General features: G+C 39.0%; 1 protein-coding gene across 1 annotated transcript in view; it reads left to right on the top strand.

The window, feature by feature from the left end:
- Positions 1-25,089, top strand: part of PDGFC (platelet derived growth factor C) — a 182,357-nt gene that overhangs the window by 15,774 nt on the left and 141,494 nt on the right. The gene's annotated exons all lie outside the window — the stretch shown is intronic.

Below are 25,089 nucleotides of genomic sequence, written 5' to 3'. Positions count from 1 at the left end.
TCCAGGATGAATATTTTTTGGCAGAACATGGTTTTTCAACTCAGTCAAGAGATACAGAATTCAGGGGGTGGGAGGGAGGGAGGTAAGAGATCAACCAAAGGACTTGTATGCGTGCATATAAGCATAACCAATGAACACTGATAGTAGGGGGGTGAGGGCATGTGCTGGAGGGTGGAGTGGTTGTGGAGAGTCAATGGGGGAATAATAGACATATGTAATATTTTAAACAATAAAGAATATTTTTAAAAAATTGGCATCATTAAAATGTCCATACTACCCAAAGCAATGTATAGATTCAATACAATTCCCATTAAAATATCAGTGGCATATTCCACAGTTCTAGAACAAATAATCCAAAAATTTATATGGAGCCAAAAAAGACCCCTAGTAGCTTCAGCAACTTGAGAAAGAACAAAGTAGAGTGGTCACAATACTGGATATTAAATTATACTACAAGGCAATAGTAATAAAAATGACATGGTACTGGCATAAGAACAGGCATATAGATCAATGGAACAGAACAGAGAACCCAGAAATCAGCCTAAGCCATTACCCTCAATCAATATTTGACAAAGGAGGCAAGAGCGTAATGGAGTAAAGACAGTCTCTTCAAAAACTGGGCAGATACAGGCAAAAAAATAAAACTAGACCATCAACTTATACTATACACAAGAAAAAGACTCAAAATGGATAAAAGATTTAATTATAAGTTGTGAAACCATAAATATTAGAAGAAAACATTGGCAGCAAAATCTTAGACATCTCACATAGCAGAATTTTCACAGATACATCTAGGGCAAAGTAAACAAAGAAAAAAATGGGACTGCATCAAACTACAAAGCTTCTGCACAACAAAATAAACCATTCTCAAAATGCACTGTATGGGAGAACATATTTGTCAATGACATATTAGCTAGGGAGTTAATTTCCAAAATATATAAAGAACTCAGACAACTCAACCAAAGGAAGACAAACAATCCAATTTAAAAAATGGGCAAAGGATCTAAATAGACACTTCTCCAAAGAGGACATACAGATGGCCAAGAGACATATGAAAAAGATGTCAAAGTCACTAATCAGAGAGATGCAAATTAAAACAACAATGAGGTATCACCTCACAGCTGCCAGAATGGCTACCATCAATACATCAACAAACGAGTACTGACGAAGATGTGGAGAAAAGGGAACTCTAGTATAGTGCTGGTGGGAATGCATCCACTATAGAAAACAGTATGGAGTTCCCTCAAAAAATTAAAAATTGAACTGCTATTGGACCCAGTGATCCTACTTATAGGAATATATCTAAGAAGTCTGAAACACCAGTCAGAAATAATATCTGCACCCCTATGTTCATGGCAGGACTATTTACAATAGCTAAGATTTGGAAACAGCCTAAGTGCCCAGCAGGAGATGAATGGATAAAAAAGAGGTGGTACATTTACAGAGTGGAATATTATGTAGCTGTGAAAAAGAAGGATATGTTACCTTTTGAGACAGCATGGAGGGACCTAGAAAGTATTATGCTAAGTGAAATAAGCCAGTCAGAGAAAGACAAGTATCACATGATTTCACTTATATGTAGAATCTAATGAACAAAATAAACTGACAAACAAAATAGGTCCAGAGGCATGAAAGGATGGCACAGACGGGTGGATCTCAGAGGGAAGGAATGATGGGAGGCGGGAAGAGATTAACCAAAGAATTTATATGCATTTATGCATAGCCCATGGACACAGACAATAGTGTGGGGGAAACCTGGGTTGTGGTGGGGTGGGTACTGGGTTGAGGGGATGATGGGGGGTAATGGAGAACATCTGTAATGCTCTCAGCAATAAAGATAGATTAAACAAACAAACAAATAAACTAAAAAACACCCTTATGATTTAGAAATAATTGCACAGTATTTTGGAATAACTAAAACTACAACCCTGACAGCTGGGGACATCTTCACTCCCTCCCCAAACCTGCTTCTGAGTGGGAGCCTGTCTGGGAAAGGAGGTGGGGTGGAGGGGGCAGGAAGTAACTTTGATGTGTCTGAGAGATTCAGCATTCATGGAGCAACCTTTCACTGCCTGCTTTGCTGTCCTGGCACCCATCTTTTATTTATTTTTTAATCCTCACCGAGGATATATTATTTTTCATCAATTTAGAGAGAGAGAGAGAGAGAGAGAGAGAGAGAGAGAGAGAGAGGAGAGAAGAGCGAGAAACATCAGTGTGAGAAACGTTGATAGGCTGCCTCCCTATATGCCCCTACTGGCGATTGAACCTGCAACGTAGATATGCACTCTTACTTGGAATTGAACCTTTTGGTGTATGGGACAATGCTCCAACAACAGAGCCATGCTGCCAGGGCCTGATACCTGTCTTGCTTGTACCTCAGCCTCATTCTAGTGTCCAACTACATATAAATTTAGAGGACTCCCTATTTCTCATAGTCAGGCTTCGTTTCAGACCTCCAAGTCTGAGTACGCAACTTAAAACTAATAGTTTTGGTCTTGTTTAAATATTATTCCTTTACAAAAAATTGAAGATGTATAATAAAATGATTAAAGAAGCACATAATTATGGGCAAACTGATGAATGAATATTACATTTCTATTTCTAAGTAAGTGTATTTATATTTGTAATTTCTGCAGTCTCACTTCATTACCCTGACCCAGGTACCATTACCTACACTGAGGCAAAAGTGTTCCTATTCTTTTTTCTACATTAGGCTTTTCTCATGCCCTCCCACCTCCAATCTATCATATATAGGAGATGGATGCCAGATAATCTAGAGTAGAGTTTTGTTTCTGTTTGTTGACATCCTTCAAGCTTGGATCACTGTTTCTCAAGCTTCAATATGCATGCAGGCCACTTGGGGATCTTATTAAAATGCCGATTCAGGTTTTGTAGGTCTTTGGAGGTACCAGAGAATTTGCATTACAGCAGGTTCTCTGGTGCTGCTGCTGCTGCTGGATTGAGGACCGCACTTTCAGTAAAAAGGGGCTGCCCTGGTGTCCTCCAGGTCTGCTGTGATCTCACCTTAGTCTCTCTAATAAAAAAGATTGCGCAAAGCTGATCTCTGTTCACTCTAGAGATGACTTCATACTTTTGCTCTTGCAACTCTTTTAACCAAGAAGTCACTTCAAGCCAGTAAACATACAGTACCTTGTGTTTTAAATGCCATGTCACATCCTGAAACGAGATCATCAAAATGCAATTCTTCCAGTACTTGATGTTGACAATGGCTTGTGATACACTGGAGATCCACTTAGAATACCAAAGGAACCCCAAAATGTTCCATTTCCAGGTCATGGCAGGCTTCTCATCTGGCCAGTATTTAAGTTATATCTTGATAGATAAGGAGAATTCACTAAAAAAAAAAGAGAGTTCTAAGCAGAAAGCATAGACTTGTGAGAGAGCACAAAGTCTATGAAAAATCAGCTCTGTTTGGAGAGAAATAAGATTGAAAAAAATATGGAAGGACATATTAGGAAGGACACTGCCTGACATACTAAGGAGTGTGTTTAGACATTGTCACATATGTCTGAGGGAGAAGGCTGTATATCTTCTGTAATGGTAATGACCTACTGGTTAGGGGATTTTCCTCCATTTTCATATTTTTGTGCCTGTAATAGATCAGTAACTATCCATTGAATGATCCAATTTGGATTTTTTATTATTTTGTTTTGTTTTTTTTTTGCATGCCAAAAACTAAGGTACATGAGGATGATTATAAAGGACAGAGAAGCCTAAGGCAGGGATGCCAGTTTGAAGGCATTTGCAACAGTTCAGATACCAGATGATGAATACATGGACCAGTTACTGCCTGTGGGGAGAAAGGAGGGGTAACCATTATCTTTCCTTCACTCTGCATTTTCAAAGCCATGTATTTAAGTCCCAGTCCGATTGGTGCCCGCTCCTTAAAGCCTTCCTGTTCCTCTCAGTCTGGGATGTCTACCTTGTGTAAACTCCCCAAATAGTGCAGAATTTAGTCCTTTCTACCTTAAATTTTAATTATACATGTGTTTTACTTCCCCTAAGTTTTAAGTGTCAGAGAGTAATATGTTGAATAGGCTTTAGCTTAGTGCCCCAAGGGATGATAGATTTTTTAAGTGAAGTGAAAACAGCCCACTTAGACCTACCACAGCCAGTTCTGTTGTGGTGTCGGCATTTGTCCTCATAGGTCATCAGAGATGGGCTCTAAGAAGTCATATGCCTTATTTCACAACTGAGGGGTGCAACTGGCGTCTGGCTTCATTTTGAGGAACTAAAAGGGGATACACGGGAGGGCCTCTTAATCTTTCTGCTTAGACTGAGTAAAATGAATGTACAAAGAACCTTATTGGCAAAATTATAATGATGACTGCTTAGAATGCTATTTCCTCACCAAGAAAAGAAAGCTGTCATTTCCAGGAACATTATTCTTAAGCAGGGAACTTTGTGATAACATTCATTGAAATCAATGTATTATAAGAAGAGCATGGCTATCAGAAGGCCATTTTCAATTGTTTTTCATTATTTCCCCCTTCTCTTCTTTCTGGTTAACATAAGATATGTTCTTAGTTTAGGTTGTTTTTTCTTTCTTTCTTTCTTTCTTTCTTTCTTTCTTTCTTTCTTTCTTTCTTTCGCTTTGAGGTTTTTAAGATGACAACTGTGATTTATCATTTATGGAAGACAAAAACCTTGAAAAAGTCATTGTTTCAAAAATCACTCAGATAATTTTTTTTCTCTTGGAAATAAAGTTGATTTGCTCAGCTCTGATCATATGAAATTATGGGCAAGTAGTCCTTAGTTCTGGCATGTGGACAAAACAGGAGCAGACCCTGGGGACAGAGAGTTCAAAATTCATGGCAGTCAGCGCATGTTCAATATGCCAGTATTTATGGTGTCACAACCAAATTAAAACCATACACTCTGCTATTTACATAAGTACAATGCCCAGACTACACACGTTTATGCCCATGTTTCTCAGTAGTTTTAAGACAATACAAATCTCACACTCATTTTATTCCTTTCTATGAGGGAGAGTGAATTGTCTTCACTTATATTCACTTCGGAGTCCGTCAGAATTAGAAGGCATGGTGTTTAGCAGGGGTGAGGACTGGCTGTGTGTTTCCATGTGCAATGTATTCAGGCAGTTGCATCCTAAGACTCTTAGTGCCTGTGCTGGGAAGAGTTAAGCGTATTGGCTGCAGCGTGAACATGCACTGCTTCTTAGATAGATGGGTACTTCCCAATCTTTCATAGCTAGTCTCTTATGCTATGAGAGAACCTGTTTTGAAAAAAAAAAAGAAAGAAAACTTACTTTGGGTGAGAAAACATATTTTATGTCTTTTTGTGGCAACTTTTAAAGTATTGCCATCTGGTAAATTTTTAAGAACCCGAAAACAGTCAGAAGGCTTGTTGGAAGTACACCTTATTTTCCTACTTTTACAAGACAAAGAAATCTAGTGATTTAAACTATAATAAATAACACTACTGGGCACTTGGATAGCCATGTAAGTGGCAAAGATCATATAAAAACAACAGAGGTATTATTGGAAATATGTTTTGGAGAAAATAGCATATATCACTTTGCTTGTGGATATGGCATCTGAGTGTGAATGCATTTTTAATGATCCTTTTGAGAGAACTAGATTCTTCCTAGATTCCTTCTGATTCTACATTACCTGAGTCTGTCATCTAGAAAAAAACCTGGACAGGAAGCAGATTGATCTACATCTTTAGTGGGTTGACAATTTGGCTCTTTGAGAGAGAGCCTTATAAGTTGCTATCAACTGAAAGTTTTTCACAGTTGGTGATGCAATCTTTTGTGCAAGGGGGGAGATTTTTCTCATTTACAGGATAAAAGAAACATTTCAGGAGTAACCCCCATGTGAGCAAATGCAGCTTGACAATGTAAATCTTTCCTTTACGATGGGATAGAATCCAAGGTACTTAAGAAGTTATTTTATTTCTTTAGTTCAGTAATTTAAACATTGTGCTTAGGCTCTTTTTGGGTACTGCAAACATTTATTTTTAAGATTTCCTTTGGTGTCTCCTTAAAAAGACAAAATTCAGCATGTTTTCTTTGTAAATACTTTTCTTAAACATAGACGAAACAGGAAACTAACTTTCCTTTCCCTTTTTTTCAGACTAATTATTCAATTGTTTTATGCCCAAGAATTTAAAAATGATCACAGATTCTACTGATGTTCTTATGCCTTATTTTGGCGCTGAAAAAGAAAAAATAAAGCTATGCTAATGACTTTGGGTGTTTAAATCTTGTACAGAATAATAAAAAACTGCCAAGGAAATTTTCTTGGTCATACAGAGGTGGGAACCTTTTTTCTGCCAAGGGCAATTTGGATATTTATAGAAGGATGTCATTTGTGGGCCATACAAAATTATCAATTTAAAAATTAACCTGCTATATTTGGTCAAACATTTAATTAACTCACCCTAATGCCTTGTCAGGGCCAGGCCAAATGATTTTGAGGGCCTTATATGGCCAGTGTGCCAGAATTTCTCCCTTGCAGGTTGAGGAAGTTGACTGGCTCTTGAGTTCATTAGCAGGTTAATTTACTGAATGCTTAGTATTAGAATATCTCAGCAGCAATGTCTTAGGAATTGAAGAGAATTGGCCTATACTATTTACATTCTAGTCTAGCTGCCAAAATTGATTTTCCCATTTGTACGTGACTTAGGTTTTGTACTGGAATAGATGCCAGATTAAAGAATAGTTTATATTTTAAAACATTAATAGAGGAAGTTCTAGTACTGTCAGTAATTTTAATGAGTAACCAAAAATACACTTATTTAAATGTCCTTGAATATTTCTATTTGATTTTTTACATAGTAATAAATATTGATATTTAGCTCAGTGATAATTGACAAATAAATGTTACGTTTCTTAAGAAACGAGGCAGTATGTTATACATCTGCTTGTGATAACTAGTTTATAAGTTAGATTAACTTTATCATTATTTTGTGACTTGAAATTATTTATTTCTGACTTTCATAATGCCTCTTATATTTTATAGACAATGCCATATTTATTTAAATGTATAGATGTTGATAAAATCCGGTATATTTAGTAAAAGCTCTAGAAAAAAAAGTTTTGCTTATTTGAAATAACCAGTATTTAAAAAATCTAGCAGATTTATCCTTTGCCTAAATATATTGTATATTATAAGTGGGGTGTTTTTCTTTATTTCAGTGTACATAGTAAAAGAAGTTATGCTGTAATTAAGATAATGTGATCAATGCTTGTCGTTTCACTAATTTGTGGGGAGGAAGTCTGAAGCAGAATCATAACTTCTGGGAAGGATTTGGGTTTTTCTCTTCCAGTTTGACATTTCACTGGCAGTCTCTTCGCTCCTAAAACATGCTAGAAATGGCCCGAAGTATTTAAATGTGGAGCATTTTAGGGGCCTGAGTATATTTGTGGATTTAGGAATGACTTACTTTGACTCTTGTGCAATGAGTTTGCAGTAAAAAAGTTTTTTATTCAAGGATTTTGTATCTTTACAACTAGATGGGGTGTGGACATCCAGGCTAAGACTTTGTCTAAATTGTGAAAGACCTGTCTCTGGCTAGATTAATATCATAAAACTAAGACAGGCTCAGGAATAGAGGCAGGAGTTGCCTTCTTTTCATTGTCATATACCATTTGAATTGTATTTGATAGATTAGAATCATGACTTTGAATATGAAACCACTCAGGAATCCTGATTAACTTCTGCCCTGTGAGGCACTCTCAGAAGAAAACTGCCTTTTCAAAAGATTGTTCAGTGAAATAAGCCAGTCAGAGAGACAAGTATCACATGATCTCACTCATATGTGGAACTAATGAACAAAATAAACCGAGGAATAAAATAGATCCAGAGACATAGAAGCATGGAACAGACTGACGAATTTCAGAGGGAAGGTGGGGTTGGGGGGGGGGGAGATGGAGGGGTCGGTGGAAAGAGATCAACCAAATAACTTGTATGCATATATGCATGACCCATGGACACATACAATAGTGTGGTGAAGGCCTGGGGTGGACTAGAAGGGGTCAATGGGGAAACAAGAGGATGTATGTAATATTTTCAACAATAAAAACTTAAAAAAAATACACACAACCCCCCCCCCAAAAGATTGTTCAGTAAGAAACGAAAACATTAAGAACACCACATCCGCTAATCACAACTTGCATGGTTAATAGTGACTTCAAAATTAAAATAGTAATAAGATGTTGGCATATTCACAAGCAACCATATATAAATACAGAAACATGTATATTGCACATTTCTCTTAAACTATTTGCCTATATTGATTATGGCAGGCACTCAACATTTGAGAGAATTAATAAGTGACTTTTTAAAATTACAAACATGTGAACTGCTGATTTTGTTACAATGACATTAATTGGCATTTTTCACTTTGACATTTTTGCCAATTTTTGTCAATTTTACATTTTATAAATTTTTAGTTACATAACAATTATAAACATTTTAGAGATAAATGATTTTTGAGTGTGAATAGGATTTTCCAACTCAACACTGCTTTGCAAACTTCCTATTGAACTGTAGGGAAGGAGAAACAAACCCTTCTCTCTAACTTTTTAGGTTCATTTACCACTGTGTGTGAGTTAAACTGACAAAAACAGATAAACAGGATAAAAGGAATGCACATTTTGTTAATATTTTAAATTTTATGTGCACAGGGGCTTCACAGAAACTAATGAATAACCCAAAGAATCAATTAGACTCTGCAGCTTATATACCATTTTAACAAAGGGCTATAAATTGTGGGAAAGGTACTAGGAACAATAGGGGAAACTAATGGAAGGTAAGAGTTATTTCAGTGATGTCTGTTTATACATACTCATCTTGGTGTCTGCTGTCCATCTCTGTTGATAAGGGTAGCTCTCCCCATCCTGATACTGCAAAAGGAGAGGTATTTATGCCACCTTCACAGATGGAAATTTATGCTCTGCTTTGAGGTAGACAAAGGGCAGGGCAGAGAACTTTTCCTGCATCTGTTGATTCTCAGTTGCCTCCAGCTCAAAATATTCCCTATGCCAAAGTGGCCTATTTTGGGGTGGCATATTCAGGACCCCTTCATAGCATTGGTTACCACATTTGACTTTTTCTAATAGTATATGTAGCCTAGGAACAGGGGTCACAGGTGATGTTTGTGGTGGTTGGGGATGCTGGCGCTTGTGTGCCTCTAAGTCGGTGATGGCGAACCTTTTGAGCTCTGCGTGTCAGCATTTTGAAAAACCCTAACTTAACTCTGGTGCCGTGTCACATATAGAAATTTTTTGATATTTGCAACCATAGTAAAACAAAGATGTATGTATATTTTTGATATTTATTTCATATATTTAAATGCCATTTAACAAAGAAAAATCAACCAAAAAAATGAGTTCCCTTGTCACCTCTGACACGCGTGTCATAGGTTCGCCATCACTGCTCTAAGTACTGCCACTCTGATTTTCTGGGCCACTCCTCTTTCTGTAGGTAAAGTTGAAAGCTACAAATAATATGTCATCCAGTTTTTAATGGCTTTCACTAGGACTGAACCTATACTAGGGTGGGCAAACTTTTTGACTCGAGGGCCACAATGGGTTCTTAAACTGGACCGGAGAGCTGGAACAAAAGCATGGATGGAGTGTTTGTGTGAACTAATATAAATTCAAAGTAAACCTTTTTTTTTAGTTTTATTCATTTCAAACGATCCGGCCCGCGGGCCGTAGTTTGCCCACGGCTGAGTCCTATACCATCATTTGCATTTCCTCAAACGTGGTCCTGGGGAAGTGCAGGGGGAGCAGTTGCACCCCTCGTTTGTGTCTAGCTTAATTTCAGTAGAAAATCAGATGCCATTCTAGAAATACACAGTTGGGAAATGTGAAGTATTCTGACTCGTATTTTGGCTTTGCACAATATAGAAAATTCCTAGGCTGGGAAGGAATTCCTTTTCAAACTGCCAGTCCTCCCCAGCATTTCTCCTCCCTTGAATAGGTAGTTTTCTCTTTGCACAGACATTCTTCTGGGCTTAGCTGCTGTGTAACCTCCTAACCCCTCATTAATAATTTCCTGAGGTTAGTTGGTTATAAAGAAACATTGCTGCACAGAGCGTGTGTGTGTGTGTGTGTGTGTGTGTGTGTGTGAGAGAGAGAGAGAGAGAGAGAGAGAGAGAGAGAGAGAGAGAGAGAGAGATTACTTCTTAATGACCAACTCAACTGTTATTATTAATGCTCTGAAGGAAAAAACAACAAGTGAGCATTAAATTCCTTCCCCATTAATTTGCATGTTAAGCAAGGAGATAACACCCTTAGGCAGAAGGTAATGAATGCCTTTTAACTTCTCTCCATTATTCAAATTAAATAGTTCCTTCTCTATATTGTACACACATTTAAATGGCTTGAGTATTTAAAGGAATAATCATTAATTTTTAAAAGCTTCTTAATATTAGGATACGAGGGAATATATTTTTGTCTTTAAGGTTCGAAACAAAAGAGATTTTCTCTCTCTGGTCTTGAAGCAATCACCAAGGGACTAAATGTGTTTGGAGATGGGCATTTGGGTTTCCACTCTTCCATACTGTAATTCGTTTTCCCCTTTCTCATATTTCAACTGCACATGCCATCAGTGAATTTAACACTGGTCCATGGTGACCAGTGAGCAATAAACCTCCTACAAGAAATGCTGTCAATTACAAAAAGTTGTCATTACTTATGGGATACGGAGTTGTGATCCAAATGCTGTACCCCCACGGGAAAATGCTCACACTGCCATGATAACTGAAAAGGTACAGCAAAAATAGGATTGTAAATATTTTTATGTATGCCCGGACACATTTTACTTGTATGCAGATGGACCAGAATGAAATATACTGAAATGTTATTAGTATTTTATCTACAAGGGCTAGAGGGAAGCAGTGAGGCTGTTGATATTTTACTTGCTAAAATACATTTTTCTATTTTATGTATGTTCTATAATGATCTTCTATTACTACTATAGCAGAAACAAAGCTTACTAATTTTTTAAACATAATTTAAACAGGGTGGTGGTGGTGGGGGGGGGACAAACAGACACAAACAATAGCATTTTCTTCTCTTCTAAAGGAAAGCACCTAAAATGCAAGACTTGTTTTCTGAATCCTAGGAGATGGCATTCCTAAAGATGGCCCTTTGGGGTTACGATTTGAAGTTGGCTCTTCGTTTTATCCCGGAGGGTAGATGTGGATACAGTCAAAGCAGTGAAGCTGTTGGGGCAGTCGGCAAGGGAGAGTCATCACAACAATTATCTATGTTGTTTTTGGCACTTTCCAAGAAACGTTGTTTTCACAAGGCCTACGAGTTTTGTCTGGGAAGAAAGGAGATAGCTGCCAACATTTGGCACCATATGGGGTTTTCTTCTTTTTCCTTTTTAAAAAAGAAACCTAGCGTGTAGTCTGCTCTTAAGCCTTAAAGATCAAGAAAAGATTGTGTTTTTTTGTACACTTGTTGGGAACATCTGGGGCATGCCATTAGGGTGCACACCATGGGCTCTGTTTACAGACAAGTGTGTGATATCAACCACGGGGGAAAAAACTTTCTCTGCAGCTGCATTTTATAGCACATGGTGAACCAAGGCCTTGTATTGACCATATAGACTCCAGCCTGTCACATCTATTGAGGTGAGTAGATGGAGAAACCGTATATTACTAGCACAGGGAATGCAGTCAATAGTATTGTCATAGCTATGTATGATGGTCCTGGAAATTTCGGGGAGGAACACTTTGTACAGTAGATGATTGTCTAACCACTACACTGTACACCTGAAACTAGTACAAACTAATATTGCATGTAAAAAAATAGATATAGTTTAGATTTAAAAAGAAGAAACTGTACTCGTACATCACTGCCCAAGTTCAGAACATCCTTCAGACATCCCAGCAGCTGGCCATTATTGAGATCAGGCTGCCGCTGCGGGTGCTGCCTTGACCCAGAGGCTGGGTGCTTCCTCACGGGCAGCACATAAGCTCATCTGTTTTCGAACTGCCTTTTATTAAATCAAGAACAACAGCCATTTCAAACTCCAGGTGTAAAGCGTGTAGAAATTATTCTCCAAGGAATATGATTTTGTTTTTGAAAGAAGCACTACAGTGTGTATTTATGACACTAAAGTTCTAGTGCAGGGAGTGGAGGAAGGAGACGAATAGTGATGACTGTTTTTATGCCTGTGATTGAGATTATCCCTCGAGTAGGCACCTATTTTGGGGTATCACTGCTCATTTATCTAACCCTTAAGTAATGAAATAAGTAACACATTAAAAAAAAACAAAACACACCCACAAATATTTTGTTTCCTGAATCTCATTTTCTCGTGCTTTCTGCATCCCTCATCGTCACACCATTATTTTGGTTAATTATTATGGTTCCATGTTTCAAATGTAAACTTTCTGCAGAGTCTGGAACCCCTCAAAGTGCACTGCCCTGTTTTTTCTTTTGTTGTTGTTGTTGTTTGTTGTTGTTTTGTAGGGAAGCAAGTGCTGAAGCTACCCTCTCTGCAAACTGTGGAGGGTTGGGGATCATAGCTGTGTATATACACAGATTCTTAAAAAGAGATCCCTAGTCAGTGGATTGTGTGTGTTCCTGTTGTTCCCCGCCACCTTGGTCTCCTATCTTGTTTACTTTCTAGCGGCAAGAATTAGAAGAGATCAGAGGGCGATTCTGTTTGTCCCTTCTGCTGACCTTCTTTCCTGATGAGGTTTAAGATTGGTAATGGTGACTCATTACCACAGCGCTTCTAGGGTGTCTGAGCAGCAGGATGATGCGCATTCTGCTTCCACCCTTCTCAGCATTGAACGCAAGATTATTCTGGTCCTAAAAATCTGGGAACATGCCTCAGAAGTGATGTAGGTATGATCTCGTCATTTTTTTGTAGCGGTGAAGTCATTTTCTTAGTCATGGAAGTCTGGGTGGCAGGACTTGAACACAAGTCTAGCCCTGGTGTCTGGGCTCTGTCGGCCTCATTAGGACATCCTTTTTGATTCAGGTTGTCTTGATAAATACAGGTTGCCTTTTCTCTTGAGAAAAGGCAGAAGCTCCTCCACCAGTGACCTTAACAAATCGGAGCTCACTGCTGCCTTAGTAAAGAAATACCACACTTACTAAGTGAAGAAATAACACTAAGGCCATTTTTAAAAACAGAAAAAAGCCTTGCTTTGACATCCTTGTTTATAATTTTCATTGATAAATAATTGAAAATCACCTCTGGTGAAATGTATGGTAGACTTTAAAATGGGTTGGTGTCTTTTTCTGGCTTATGCATTTTGTATTTCTGGTTAGCTTTTCCCCATAGACTGTGAAACCAGAATAATTACAGTTACCTGAATTTGAACACACATATTGCATGTTCTAGGTGATAGACAAGGAAACATTTCAGCATTTCACCTGAAATTTCTTGATGTTTAAAATTATTTTCTCTATACCTTCCCTGTCAGATATGAATAATTAGTAATACTTTCCGCCAGAATCACAGTACTTCTTTTTGCATATTCTGTAGGCTGTTATAATAGGGAGGACATAACCTACTTTTACCCATTTTTTTTTTCATGAATATAATTAATGCTCTCTAGTTTGCAAGAAGAAATATCAAGGCTAAATCATTCCGTTGGGATGATAAATACTACCCAACTAAAGATGAGAAGAAGACAGAATATGAACTCTAATTTCTTACTCCTTTCCAGTTGATACAGACAAATGTGATTAGCTCGTGGCGGCAGAGGGCTGGGATCCTCCTGATAATGGGCATTGAACTCATGAGGGGATCTCATCATAGAGAGTGGTACAGAATTGGATATTTCTCAGATTAGAATTGAAACTAAACTGCTGAGTCTGGGTTGTCATTAAAATTCCCAAGGTGCTTTTTGCAAGATTATGTGTTGTTAGCCAGTGTGTTGGCCACATGAGTAATTGCTCTGTCAATCGGGCCCTGCATGCTCATTTGTACAAGGTCATCACATCCACTTACTGAGCTAAACTGTCACATAAAGTGAGAGTGGCCTCTTTAACAGAAAGGGGTGAGTACTTTAATTTACAAACTCATGCATTGATCAGTATTTTCCTCCTGTTTTGCAGAAGGAGACATTAATTGTTTAGCTTCTATAAATTAGAAGGTATTGGTCCCTTTTTTCTTTTAAATCTTTGGCTATTGCTTTAGATTTTCGTTCAGAAGAAAGCATATCACTGTCTCAAAAAATCACATATATATATCTATATAATAAAAGCCTAAACACACACATATATATATCTATATAATAAAAGCCTAAACAACTGTTACAGTGGAATGACCAGAACGACTGGTCACTATGATGTGCACTGACCACCAGGAGGCAATGCTCAAAGCAGGAGCTGCCCCCTGTTGGTCAGTGTGCTCCCATAGGGGAGCACTGCTTAGCCAGAAGCTGAACTCACAGCTGGCGAGCTCAGTGGCAGTGGCGGGAGCCTCTGCCCCCTCCCCTCTGCGGCAGCACTAAGGAGCTGCCAGCAAGTGGGTGGTAAGGAGCAAGGGATCCTGGACTGTGAGAGGGATGTCCAAATGCTGGCTTAGGCCTGCTCCCCGTGGAGTCTCAGACTGCGAGAGGGTGCATGGTGGGCTGAGGGAATCCCCCACCCCCCAGTGCACCAATTTTGTGCACCGGGCCTCTAGTTTATGTATATATATTTATGTATTTACATAGATTTATTTATTTCTATCTTGAAATACTAAAAGATGTGTAGTCTATTCATTAGTCTAGGAATGCATAGGATGTGAATAGATGCTCCTTATTCATTTATCCTTTCAACAAATATTCCCTGAGCATGTATTACATATGCAGCTAGATGCTAGACACAGGTGATACAGCAGTGAACAGAAGGTACATATCCTCTGACCTCCTGGAGTTTACATTCTAGTGAGGAGACAAAGATGACCACACTCATAAGTAAACTGTTGGGATGGTGGACCATGATCAGGGCTGCATATTGGGAGAGAGGGCGGGTGTGGTGGTAGAGAATGCTGTAGTTTACAGCTGGTTGTGGGGAGCCTCACGGAGTGACTGAGCATAGACCTGAGGAGATGGGGGAGAAGGCCTTATATGCAGGGCCAGTAGGAGAGGCAAGACCCTTAGAAAGCAGTGTACCTGGAAGGCTGAACAGCCAGGGGGAAAACTGGAGTGTGGTGAGAAGATGAGTGATGATGCATTTTATAGGGATTATGATTTCCGCTGGGTTGAGACTACACTGTAGGGGAGGAAGGGAAGAAATGTCACCACAAAGGGTTAGACTAGAATGAAATAGGTACGCAGTCAGAGCTTGGAAATTAGAGCTGTTAGAATTTCCTGGGAGACTGGAAATTGGGGGTTATGAATGTGTCCTAAAAAGCAGGCCTGGTTTGGACACCCCTCTTGATATATGACCTGCTGTTTACCGTAAGTCTTCAGGCTACTTACTTGGTAATTGCTCAGAGTAGGTACCTGTAGACACATGAATTGACTGTGACAATGAAGCGAAGTGAAAGATACAAGTTGGTGATGGATTTTGTTCATTTTTTAATAATCATAAGTGATCAATGTATGGGAGTTTAAGATCAATAAAAGAGAAAGAAGTAAATGCATTGATTTGGAAGAATGTTACCAACTGCTTAGCTAAGTGGAAGACTGCCCTTATTATTATGTTTTTAACAGAGGCAGGTTATACCAGCATAAGAAATTCCATTTGATCATAAGTATAGTTAACACCTCTGGAGTGCTTGCTATACACCCGACATTCATTAATGCATGCTTTACATGTACCAATTCCTTTAATCATTACAGAAAATCTATGAAGGGCAAGTATCATTTCCAATTTAAGGAGAATATAAGCCACTTGATCAAGGTGGGAGCAGGGATTCCAACAAAGGCAGTCTGGTTCCAGGGTGCATCTCCTTAATCATGACATTGCCCTGCCTCTAACATCCACTTTAGTTTGTTAGAACTAAAGCTCTCCTTTGGTTTGGAGCTGAGCAGACTTGCTCAGTTTCTATCACTTCTTAAATGTGGTGAAGTCAATGAGGGCTCTCACTATCTGGGATTTTTGTCTCCCCATCACCACATATTTGTTTTAAGGAAAAGCCTGGGTATTTGGGATAAGAATCCCTAATGGAAGAAAAAGCAGAGTGTGAAAATATAACTTCATGAAGCTTGGAACGGAGTTAATTCTGGTTGACCATTTGCCAGTTAAGTGATCACTTAACTTTTCTGAGCGCCTAAATCTCTAATTTGTAAAATTTTAAAATTAAGAAGTACCTTGTAGAGTAACATGAATGAAAACTCCTCGAGAAATCTCTGGTCTGCTTAATACATTTGCCTTTCTCTGCCCATCTTCCTGGTTTGATAATCTGAAAATGAACAAGGGTTTCTAAAAAAAATAAGCTGGATATAATGAACATGAAAAAAGCTTGATGCCGGGCGGCTAGCAAAACAATCGAGGGTAACTCTACAGGACATTTAAAGAATAATCTGTGTGCATCTACTTAGATCAGGGCTTGTCAGACTTGGATGTTCATTTGAGCCTTCTGGGATCTTGTCAAATACAGATTCTGCTTCGGCAGGCTGGGGTGGGGCCCGAGAGTCTGCATTTCTTACAAGCAGATGTGATGCTGTTGCTGCAGGCACTTGGCCCATACTTACTAGCAAGGGCTTAACAGAATAGACTTAGGAAGTACCATGAGGCATTACATTTACTAACTGTAACTGTAATATTTTATCTGAGCTTCTCAAAGGTAAAGTGAACAGTTTCATAGGTATTTATTCCCTATGGAAGGCTGTATTTCAGTCACTGCTGACCTCTGTACCACCATATATGTGATCTTCTGGAGGTTGAGTCAGACTTGCATTTTATCATACCTGTTAGTACCAGTTAACCATGGTTAGAAGTGGTCGAGTACTTAAGCATTATTGGTTGAGTAGGTTCCTGGGGAAAAGAGCTTGAATCTCTGGACTGTGAGACCACTAAGCACAGATGTTTTATAGGCACTGGTATATCAGATGACTGCTAATGTTCATGTTAGCATTAGGATGGGTCTTTAAGTCAAATGCTAACTCCAGCTGAGAGCAATAATTTGAGATCTCCATGATGTCTCTTGGACACATTACCAAGCTGAAATCAAACAATTCATTGTATTCATAGCCATACCCACTTGTTTGCTTTCTGATCACAGCATTGTACTTATTCACACACGCATATACACGCGAGCCAAATATTATGTACCTATATTGTGCCATTCCTTTCATTTATTGCTACGTTTGGTAGGGATCTGTTCTGTTTTAGGTCCCAGTAATTTGTGCACTGATTTTTTTTTCCCAGAAGTTTTCAGACTTTAGTCTTCTAAGTTACTAAGAACTATAACGATGGACAGGGCATTGTTATTGACCACAAATAACATTCTTCTGTATTCCTCAGTTTTCACCCAGCTGCAATGTTACTAGACAAAAAGTGCCTATTTATGGGAAATGTGCTTTCCCTCCCCCTACTGAATCTCAAAGGCTTATTTTCAGATACTTTTGGAGCTGCCACCTGTTAAATAACAGCGACCGGATGCTCTGTAGATATTTTTACCGGGAAGGAAGATAAGCTCGGAAAAGAAAGTACATTTGATGTTGGAAAAATGTCACAGACCTTTTGAATCCAGTTTGCATGGAGCCTTTGGTCCCTCCTCTTCTGGCCAGCCTTCAGCAGTGCCTGTGAGCACAAAGGAATGGCATGTATTTATACTTCTGGAAAGAAGGTCCTGTATACTTTCCACTGAGAACATGCAGGCAGCCCTTTTATGGTCAACGAGGGGTTTTCCCTCCGGCCTTTAGGCAGACCACAGGGCTAGGTGCTCAAGAGTGTCTTTTGGATACTGTTCATAGGAACGTTTTCACAAGCTGTTCCCTCTTATGAAATCTTAGAAGTGGTTTTGTTCTACTTTCTTTGTTCACTAATAGGTAATCTAGGAACTTTTGAAGGGTTTTATGTAAAAAGCCGAAGTTTATTTGTTCAAAGTTACCTTTTGTTCCGGTTCAGTTGTTAGTCTTGTAATCAGTTCTGCTTGCAAAATAGACAATGTCATTTTGTTATTTTACTCCCATCCTATTATGTTCAGAATTACTAGTTTTCCTTCAAGAAATATAAGGTATTTCATTTTATCACTTAAGTAACTGCCAAGTGTGTCTTTGATGAAGAGTCCCATGCATACATATACCCAGAGAACTTATTAACCAAAATGCAAGTTGGAAGAGGATAATGGGTGAATAATTGTAGCAAACATAATTGAGCAAGGACATAGTTGATGTTTTCTTTTGAGTTGACATTTAATCAAATAATGTTAATATTGATCATAATAACATTATTTTAAACCTGATGCACTCTAGAAAATTAAAACCCTAATGATGACCACCTTTTTTTTTCACAATTCAATATTCCTGTGAAAGATGGTTGGATAACTAGCTCTGAATCCAGGATTTTCTCTAGAACTACAGAGTAGAATCTGTTGAGAGGCATTAATTTTCTGTGGCCGTTGGCCCCTCATCCTCTTCAGTTTCTCATTTTAGAGGGAGTACTTCATTTTAAATCATTTTTGACAAGTTGCTCAACTGCTTGGAAACTATTTTAAATAGCACTATTTATAAACTGTGTACATTGTTAGAGAAAAGTTCTTCTCTCTCTCAGCCCTCCATCTTACACTCATCAAACCCATCCCTTGAAATCTCAGGTCAGTAATCACTGCTTTAGCATGGCCTTCCTTATTAATTCATGACTCAATACGGAGCACCAACTATGTGCTAAACTTTTGGTCCTCAGTCTTCTTGGTCTCAAGATCCTTCTGCTCGTATGAAACTATTGACAGTTTCAAATAGCCTGTGTTTGTGCGGATGATATCCATTGATATTTATCATATTAGAAATGAAAACTAAAAAAGTTCAAACATATTTATTATTTTATGTAGAAATAGCAGTGATAAACATAACATCAACATTTTATGAAAAAAAAATTGTATTTTCCAAAGCAAAAACAATTAGTAAGATGAGCAGCATTGTTTTACGTTTTTTGAAAATCTCTTTAGTGTGTGGCTTACTGGAAGATAGATGAATTCTCATATCTGCTTCGACACTCAGTCTACTGTGATGTCACATATTAGCTAACCTCAAGAAAACTTGACTGCACACTTGAGAGAAAATACCAGTAGCATTGATCTCACAGACTCCCAAAAGGTTCCCAAAGCACAATTTGAGAACCCCTGTGCCAGGCCATGGGGATAGACCAGTACTCAAGGAGACACTAGCCCTGTTCTTTCTGGACTTGGCATTTACTCTCAAAGTACTGTGAAATTGTCTTTCTTAATTAACACTTTCAACTCTTCCACTACAGTAAAGTCTCCAAAAAGGCAGAGGTTCCTTATTTTTGATTCTCACTCACTGGTTTATTTTTCTGGTTTACATTATTAAAAATTTATTGAGTGAATAAATAAAATAAACCATGTATAGCGTTGTATATATATTTTCTAATTCTATAGGTAGGGCATTCACTCTACTAGTATAGACTTCAAAATCTTAGAGGCTTTAATATCTCTGGATTAAGTGTTACACTTTTTGAACTTTTTCAGGATACTTGGAAATACGTACTAAAGTACTTAGACAGGAAATGATATCTTCAAATAGGAATATAATTAATTTGCTGAAATAAAATAGTTTTCCTTCTAGATCCTTGCAACCCAGTAGTTTGATTCCTTAAATATGTATTTTTAGTAACCCACGCTGTTCAGCATTATAAAGGCCTTTCATATGTGAGGAATCTATCTGAATGATTGCTAATTGTTTCAGACATCTTGAGGTAATGAGAAAACCAGTTTCTTTTTTCTTTTCATGGGATTTTGAGTAGGAAGCAGTGGTTTCAGAAAGCAATGTTGTAGACAATTTGCAATTGCTTACCAATTTCCTTGACTTTTTTCCAATAAGCCGCTAACAACTTTATATGTTGTAAACCCTAGTGGTTCCATCTTCATTCTGCTTTCTGTCAACTCGAAACTGATATCAGTACTGACCGTTCTATATCATGTGGGTAATATCTAAGATACAAAGTTTGCAGTGAGGAATCAAGATTATTATACAAGTGCTTAGAATTAATATTTCTTAGAAGGATATGTTAATTTGATTTCTTCTAAAGAAACATTGAGGTAATAACAACTTTTATAAGTATTTTATTTAAATAAACTGAGATATAAATATACATTTTCTTCATATATTTTTTTTTTGGCTCACAGTACAATTCTGAAGTGAATTCTTCCTTGCCATTTCAATGAAAAATGTGTTTTCTTACATATAAGATAGGTATAAATTCGTCTTTTCAAGCCCTCTTTTATGAGTCTCATTTTATTTTTTAGGTTTATGAGGGAAAATTCAGTAAGTGAGAAGGCCTTGCTGATTACAGGATTTTCTTTCATGTAGGGGTGGACTTGCTTGTTATTTCTTGTTTCTATATCTGACTCATTCAGTTATTTTTCTAGTGAATTCATGCTGTTCATGATGTCAGCATTACAAGTTTACACACATGTTATTGTATAATATAATTTGAGATCATATTTGGAACAAGAATAAAACTATCACTTTAAAGTGGTGATGTAGTAACTACAGTAGAGGCTGGAGGAGATTGTGTGGCTTGGCATACTTTTGAGTTTAAAGAATAATGATATGTAAAGTACATATTAAAGGATCCTTGACTAATTAATAATGTAGGCCTAGACTTTATTCATCCAAAGGCCAACATAGAAGCCATTATATAGTTTGGGTATATTCCTGGGCTGTACTAAGTCACAAATCCCAGATCTAAAGAGATGTATTCTGTATTGGTTCCGACAGCTATTTAACAGTTGGGGGTGGGGTGGAGATTGTGGGGAATAAAGAAAATGGGAAGAGATTAACCAAAGAATTTATATGCTTACTAGGGGCCCAGTGCATGAATTCGTGCACCTAGAAAGGAACTGTGGGCCACGAGGCTGCAGTGGGCACAGGGGCGGGTCTCGCCCCATACTCCATGCCCCCATCTGGCCCCTCCAGTCATGGACCCTGATCCCCTGTCTGCTGGAAGCCCTGCTCCCACCACCGCCACTCCCACGTGCTGACAACATCAGCCCGCTCGCACTTGCTGATGGTTCAGAGCAATTGGGGCTGGTGCCAGCAATGGGTGTGAGTGGGCCTGGTGCCGTCAGCAAGTGCAAGTGGTGGCTTCTGCCCCAATCGCCACTCAGGAGCAGGGGCAGGTTGAGAAGCCCTCAGGAGCAATTGAGGCCAGCAGCCTCTGCATCGCACCTACTGATGGTGCCGAACTATTGGGACTGGTGCTGGGCACTGGCAGTCGGTGTGAGTGGGGCCATCGCTGACAGTGGGTGTGAGAGGCAGCTGCTAGCCTCAATTGCCCCTCAGGAGCAGGGGGAGGTGGAGAAGCCCTGAGAGGCGACAGGGACCGGCAGCCGCCGAACGCACCTGAGTGATCGGGGCCAGTGTTGGGTGCCAGCAGCGGGTATGAGCGGGACCACAGGGTGGGACCGCAGTGCATGGGAGCAAAGAATTTTATGTAACCAGCAGAGGCTCGCCCTGATGACAGCAACCAGCGCTCTGCCTCTTCTCACCTGCTCCACCATCCCTCTGCGGCTGATGCCCACCATGTTCCGTGCACACCCCCTGGTGGTCAGCGCTTGTCATAGCGACGGGTTGTTCGGTTGTTCTGCTGTTCAGTCTATTTGCATATTAGCCTTTTATTATATAAGATATGGCTAATCTAGGGACACAGACAATAGGGTGGTGAAGGCCTGTTTCCCAGCCCCTGCTACCCCTCCTGGAGCAGGGTGGAGGTGGTGTCAATGGGATGAAAAGGAGGGGCATCTGCAATACTTTCAACAATAAAGGTAAATTAAAAAATAAAATAAACTAAATTTTAAAAAAAGTGAGACCTAAAATGTGGTGGAAATTGTCTTCTAAGGTTCTACTTCTCCAAATTCTGAATTATTCTTGAGATGCAGTGAAATCTCAAAGTTTACTCTCAGGGAAAGTTTACTCTTAGTTCACATCCTGCACAAACAAAAGATGAATACCTTTTAAAATTCAACCTATGAAGATGGTGGACATGTATGGATTTATAACTAATAGACTGACAGAAAGTCATAGAGCTAGCAAATAAGTCCGGCATATTTTATTATTATTTGACTCCAGCCAAAAAAGTGGTAATTTATATTTTAATATTAACCTCCAGTGGCTTGATGTTTATGTATTTTACATAATTGGGAAAGGAAAGACACAAATTATCTCTTCACATTTTCATCTTTTACAAAGTGTGTACTTGACATTTTAATTTCCTTGAGAGTAAGGACCTGTGTTTTTTTATTTGTTTGTGTATCCTGTTGTTTAACATAATATATGGTATATGCAGTCAATTCTGGTTATTTGTGGTAGTTATGTTCTATGAAGTCAATGCAAACACTGAATTAGAGAATACTGAAATATTGCTCTTAGGGGAAATACAGGATCAGGTTCCTGCAAGCCGCTGGTCACAACATTGTCATTAAAGGATCAATGCCTCACCTGCTTTTATGTGTGTTTCTGTTTAAGGATATTATATTCAATTTATATTGTTGATTCATTAACTTGAGCTCATGACAAAGGGCACTGTAATTCATGCCTGAAGGAAGCATGTATTTTTTCCATAAGACACATCACATATCTCTTGTGCTTAGGACACTAGACAGCACTTCAGCACCTGGCTTGGGGTTATTTAAAACAATGAAATCACCAGCAAAAAGCACAAAAATGTGGAACATGTGTCACTAAAAATACAGCAAAAAGGACAGTCATTTACAGGTTGAGAGCTGAAACCAGAAGGCAGAATGTCACAGTATTCCACATTAGCTAGATGACTCAAAGGTTTTGCCACTCTGCACATGTACATGTCCCTGAAGGGCCATGAACGTGCTGCATATTGATTTTGGAGTTGCAACTACATCTTAGCCCAGGGGTCCTCAAACTATGGCCCGCGGGCCACATGCAAATACAAATATTGTATTTGTTCCCGTTTTTGTTTTTGTACTTCAAAATAAAATGTGTGCAGTGTGCATAGGAATTTGTTCATGGTTTTTTTTTAAACTATAGTCTGGCCCTCCAACGGTCTGAGGGACAGTGAACTGGCCCCCAGTTTAAAAAGTTTGAGGACCCCTGTTTTAGCCAATAGGCAAATTAGCAAATATGGAGTGTACCAATAATGAGAATCTACTGTAGCTGGTTTGAGTATTTTATTAAATATTATCGGCATGGTGCACAGATTTGTGCATGGGTGGGGTCCCACAGTCTGGTCTGCGCCGCTCACAATCTGGGACCCCTCAGCGGGGTGTAGGACTGCTGGGTTTCGGCCTTATCCTTTGGGCCTGGCCTGCAATGATCAGGCCTAAACCTGGCAGTCTGACATCCCCCGAGGGGTGTAGCAGTGCCGAAGTGGCAGGCGACCGGGGAGGAGCCCCAGCTGGGGTTAGGCACAGCTCATCCCAGCCCTTCTGCACCTTGCTTTTGCTGCTGCAGCTTGGTAGTGCTGCCGCGGAGGTGGGAGAGGCTCCCACAACTGCACTTGCCAGCCATGAGTCCGGCTTCTGGTTGAGCGGTGCTCCTGCTATGGGAACTCACTGACCATCAGGGTCAGCAACTGCATTGAATGTCTGCTCCCTGGTGGTCAGTGCACGTCACAGCAACCGGTTGTTCTGGTTGTTCAGTCTTAATGGTCACTTAGGCTTTTATATATATAGATAGATGTGAACCATGCCCTGACCTATGTGACTAACTTGTTAGAGCATTGGCCCATGTACCAAAGGGTCTCAGGTTCAATCCCTGGCCGATTTGGCATATTTGGTATGTGCAGGATGCAACTGATAGATGTGCCTCTCTCACATCGATGTTCCTCTCTCTCTCTCTCTCTTTCTCTCTTTTTTTTATCTCTGTCTCTCCCCTTTCCCTTCCCCCCCTTCCACTCTCTCTAACAGAACTATCCTTGGGTGAGGATTGAATACATGAGCCAAATTCCATTTTATGAGACGGGTGTGTAGCTAATATCTAGTGACGTCTACTTTAGGCCAGCATTTTATTAACTTTCTTTCATTTAGGTTTTATGTAAACCTATGAGTTAGACAACTTTTTTGTATAGGTGAGGCAACTCAGACTCACAGAAGTTATGAAACTTGCCCATAGTCTTACGGCTGGGTGTGAAGCGGCAGAGTTCAGATTCTCAACAGGGCTGTCTGACTCACCAGGTGATGATTATGATTAAATATTAACTCTCATTCCACACTTTTTTCTTCACTCTTGAGCACAGATAATAGTGTGACGTTTCTGTGTTTACTTCCTTTAAGGAGAAAAGGTAAATATTATACTTGCCTGGGTATCTGAAAGTTAAACCTAATTGCATTCATTTATAACATTTTAAAAAATGTTGCTCTTCGAAATATAAATTATAGAAAATGTGGGGGAGAATTGAACACGAGTCAGACTCCTGATCAGAACAGACTCTTGGCAAATTAAAAGTTTCTAATAATAGGTTAAGTTACAATTACATTAGTTGAATAAGTGCCATCCCCCTTTTTATTTATGCATTTTCAGTGCTATTTTTCAGCCCGATCATATCCTACAAATGCACGTCATAACCAGGTATTATAGTTACTTTTAAAAATGTCACTGTAATTTACTTTTAATGAAGAATGGATGGAACAATTTTCAAGGGAAAGGTGATTCAAAAGTACAATTAAAGCACACTCTGCTATCTGAGAATTTCTGCTCATCAGGTGCGGCTTAATAAAAAACAAACCTCCTATAAAACGTAATGTTTAAAATTCATACAAAGATATGTTCCACAGTAAGTATAAACCATAATTCTGAATAAATATCTCCACTTTAGTTTAAGAGGATAGTGATTATAGCGAATGTCTGGGTGGTCCAAGGTTTCAGGGGACGCGAGCTTTCGAGAAGTAAAGGTCAGCAGCTTCCTTTCTAATACCAGCAACCTTGCATTTGTCCATTGTCATGGCCTTGTCGTGTGCCAGCTGCAATAAACAGGTC

Source organism: Myotis davidii, unplaced genomic scaffold, assembly GCF_000327345.1.
Source record: "Myotis davidii unplaced genomic scaffold, ASM32734v1 scaffold392, whole genome shotgun sequence".
Lineage (NCBI taxonomy): Eukaryota > Metazoa > Chordata > Mammalia > Chiroptera > Vespertilionidae > Myotis > Myotis davidii.
This window is presented reverse-complemented; position numbering and strand designations above follow the sequence as displayed.